The 4,140-nt window shown below is 49.9% G+C and overlaps 1 pseudogene; it reads left to right on the forward strand.

Moving 5' to 3' along the window:
* The first annotated feature begins 2,013 nt into the window (after positions 1–2,013).
* Positions 2,014–3,093, forward strand: LOC120029167 (annotated as a pseudogene).
* Positions 3,094–4,140: the final 1,047 nt, after the last annotated feature.

A 4,140-nucleotide genomic window follows, 5' to 3' on the forward strand; every position in this document is an offset into this window, starting at 1 on the left:
GCACCAAGCCTCATGTGCGTCCTCAGAGTCCTGTACGCACTGTTCCTCCTCCACGCACTCTCCCTGTGGTGCGTGTCTCCAGCCCAGTGCCTCCAGTTCCGGCACCACGCACCAAGCCTCATGTGCGTCCTCAGAGCCCTGTACGCACTGTTCCTTCTCCCCGCACTCACCATGAGGTGCGTGACCTCAGCCCGGTACCACCAGTGCCGGTACCACGCACCAGGCCTATAGTGCGCATCGAGAGTCCAGTGTGCCCTGTTCCTGCTCCCCGCACTAGCCTTGAGGTGCGTGTCTCCAGTCCGGTGCCACCAGTTCCGGCACCACGCACCAGGCCTACTGTGCGCCTCAGCAGGGCAGAGTCGGCTGTCTGCCCAACGCCGCCTACACTGCTCGTCTGCCCAGCACCGTCTGAGCCATCTGTCTGCCCAGCACCGTCTGAGCCATCCGTCTGCCCAGCGCCGTCTGAGCCATCCGTCTGCCCAGCGCCGTCTGAGCCATCCGTCTGCCCAGCGCCGTCTGAGCCATCCGTCTGCCCAGCGCCTTCTGAGCCATCCGTCTGCCCAGCGCCGTCTGAGCCATCCGTCTGCCCAGCGCCGTCTGAGCCATCCGTCTGCCCAGCGCCGTCTGAGCCATCCGTCTGCCCAGCGCCGTCTGAGCCATCCGTCTGCCCAGCGCCATCTGAGCCATCCGTCTGCCCAGCGCCTTCTGAGCCATCCGTCTGCCCAGCGCCTTCTGAGCCATCCGTCTGCCCAGCGCCTTCTGAGCCATCCGTCTGCCCAGCGCCTTCTGAGCCATCCGTCTGTCCCGAGCCATTAGAGCCGCCCGTCTGTCCCGAGCCATTAGAGCCGTCCGTCAGTCAGGAGCCGCTAGAGCCGTCCGTCAGTCAGGAGCCGCCAGAGCCGCCAGCCAGTCAGGAGCTGCCAGAGCCGCCAGCCAGTCAGGAGCTGCCAGAGCCGCCAGCCAGTCAGGAGCTGCCAGAGCCGCCAGCCAGTCAGGAGCTGCCAGAGATGCCCTACAGTCATGAGCTGCCCTACAGTCATGAGCTGCCCTCCAGTCATGAGCTGCCCTCCAGTCATGAGCTGCCCTCCAGTCATGAGCTGCCCTCCAGTCATGAGCTGCCCTCCAGTCATGAGCTGCCCTCCAGTCCGGAGCTGCCACTCAGTCCGGAGCTGCCACTCAGTCCGGAGCTGCCACTCAGTCCGGAGCTGCCATTAGTACAGAGTTGTCCCTCTGTCCTAAGCTACCTCTCTGTCCGGAGCTACCTCTCTGTCCGGAGCTACCTCTTTGTCCTGAGCTACCTCTTTGTCCTGAGCTACCTCTTTGTCCTGAGTTGTCTCCTCTATTTTAGAGGAGCGTTGGTGAAGGTTCCTGGACCATGGTCGGGGGCGAGGGTCGCCACTCAAAGGACGCTAAGGAGGGGGACAAAGACAGTGGTGGAGTGGTGTCCTCGTCCACCGCCGGAGCCGCCACCGCGGACAGATGCCCACCCAGACCCTCCCCTTGAGTTGTAGGGGTGCGCCCGGAGTTCGCACCTTGAGGGGGGGGGGGTTCTGTCACGTTCCTGACCTGTTTTCTGTTGTTTGGTATGTGTTTAATTGGTCAGGGTGTGAGTTTTGGGTGGGCAGTCTATGTTTTCTGTTTCTATGTTGGTTTTGGGTACCTGATATGGTTCTCAATTAGAGGCAGGTGGTTTTCATCTCCTCTGATTGAGAATCATATTAAGGTAGGTGTTTTCACACTGTTTGTTTGTGGCTGGTTGTCTTCCGTGTCAGTACATGTTACCACACGGGACTGTTTCGGTTTGTCTGTTCCTGTTCGTGTGTTCTTCGTTTCATGTAAGTTCGTAAGTTTAGGTCTGTTTAGTTCGTTTAGTTATTTTGTTTTCTAAAGTGTTATTTCGTGTTTCGTCGTTTGTCTAATAAATCATTATGTCCACATACCTCGCTGCGTGTTGGTCTGATCCATGCTCCTACTCATCCGAGGAGGAGGAATATGACGACGATCGTTACAACTATGACATGTCCCGGGGGTGAATTAAAGAAAAAAGATGACTCCTAATTTACATTAGATAAGAGTGATAAAAGCAAAGGAATCATAAATAACATTGTGGAAAACGTTAAAAGACCGTATTACTGCAATTCTTCAACTGTAATTTAACAGTTATACATCAAAGGTAAGAAATGCCCCCAAAATATTTACATCCATTAACACATCTTTTTTTTCCTTCTTCCCTTCATACACCCTTCCCATGTTTTAACAAAATTTGACTACTAACCCGATCTGTATTGGTTTTGGTTTTGCAGTGTGTGAGAACTGTGTTGAGCTGGATGCGACTCTGGTTACCGGGGTTATTGTTGGGGACCTGCTGGTGACAGGAGGGGTCATCTTCATTGTGTATAACTGGGCCCAGAAGAAGTCTGGACCTGCTGTACCCCAAAAACGTAATGCTGTTACCATCTGCTTATCCATCAGCCAACAGTGGCACTTGGTGGTAAGGAGTGCTCTCAACTATTTAATTTGACCATACCCAGGACTACTCGACAGCAAAGTATTCACAGATCATAAAAATATAAATTCCCTGTGGCATAGTATTGATCATTTCTTATCGGTACAGCAAAAGTTTACTTATTCATTTATATTTGGTTTTCCCCTTAGCGACGTACCGCTCAGCAGGCCGTGGTGCCAAGTCCTGACTATGAGGTAGGCTGTCGACCACTACCTCTTGTCTATCTCTCCATCTGTATTTTGTGCTTTTATTCCATCCGTATCTCCTACTTATTCTTCATTCCACATCTCATGGTTAGCCAATGTCTGTCAGTATTTTAGGGAGATGGTCTAGGCTAGCTATTCACAATACTTCTGGTAAAGATGCATAATAAAGTGGGGTGTTGCAATGGAAACTGATCTGTGAATCTGACTTAATTAAGTCAGATTCACAGACAAGTTTAACAACAACAAATAGCTACATCAGTCACCTAAAGACTTTATTTTCCCCCTGACAGCCCCTTAGTGTGGAAACCCGCAGCAGAGATATCTACGCTACCCACAGGACTGGGTAGACTATCCTCTCACCAGACCACACCTCTTCTCTAGGACCCCTCTGATGCCCTGGACCAGCAGGCCTCAGCTCACCCTGCCATCAAAGAGGAGGGGAGAAGGCTCTGTAGTGCTTAGCATAGACTTAAAGAGCTTCTTATTTTAGCTTGATGTGTGATATTATGATTTAGTTAAAACTATAGTTTAGAATTACTGTAACTAGCGATAATAGTGATCAACATAGTGTTGCTCTGGAAAATAGAGATATAAAGATAGGAAGATCTTTGTAATGACTTTTAGATGTTTGCTGTACTGAAAAACAACTTGTACATAGCTGTGTAGATCAACTGTTGTAAAATGGTATCAATGCTTGCAGATGCCAAGTTCTTCCTCCTCACAATGTTAATGCTGCCTGTATATACAGTGAGTGTACAAAACACCGTCCTAATATTGAGTTGAACCCCCTTTTGCACTTAGAACAGCCTCAATTCATTGGGTTATGGACTACAAGGCGTCGAAAGCATTCCACAGGGATGCTGGCCGATGTAGACTCCAATGCTTGCCACAGTAGTGTCAAGTTGGCTGGATGTTCTTTGGGTGTTGGACCATTCTTGATACACACAGGACACTGTCTTGCCCATTCACTCTCTGAATGGCACACACACACAATCCATGTCAAAGCTTAAAAATCCTTCTTTAACCTGTCTCCCTTCAACTATACTGATTGAAATGGATTTAACAAGTGAAGTCAATAAGGGATCATATCATTCACCTGGATTCACCTGGTCAGTCTATGACATGGAAAGAGCAGGTGTTCTTAATGTTTTGTGCAGCTAGCGTATTAGCACATATACAGTTATATCTTGCATTGATTCTAGCTACTTCATTGTGAGCCACTATGACACAAAGGAAATGTTTGTTTTATGAAGTGTAGTGTCATGCGACTAAAGAGTCTAGCTAGTTTGCGGTTCTTTATCTTCAGTCGGCTCTCATGCCTTAAGCCGCAGATGCCTGCACCCCTTACGCTTACAGTAAATGATGGTGGATGATTGGCCAGGTCTCTCTGTTGCTAATCATGAGGATCTCATCGGAAACATGTCATAT

The sequence above is a fragment of the Salvelinus namaycush genome, chromosome 34, assembly GCF_016432855.1.
Source record: "Salvelinus namaycush isolate Seneca chromosome 34, SaNama_1.0, whole genome shotgun sequence".
Classification (NCBI taxonomy): domain Eukaryota; kingdom Metazoa; phylum Chordata; class Actinopteri; order Salmoniformes; family Salmonidae; genus Salvelinus; species Salvelinus namaycush.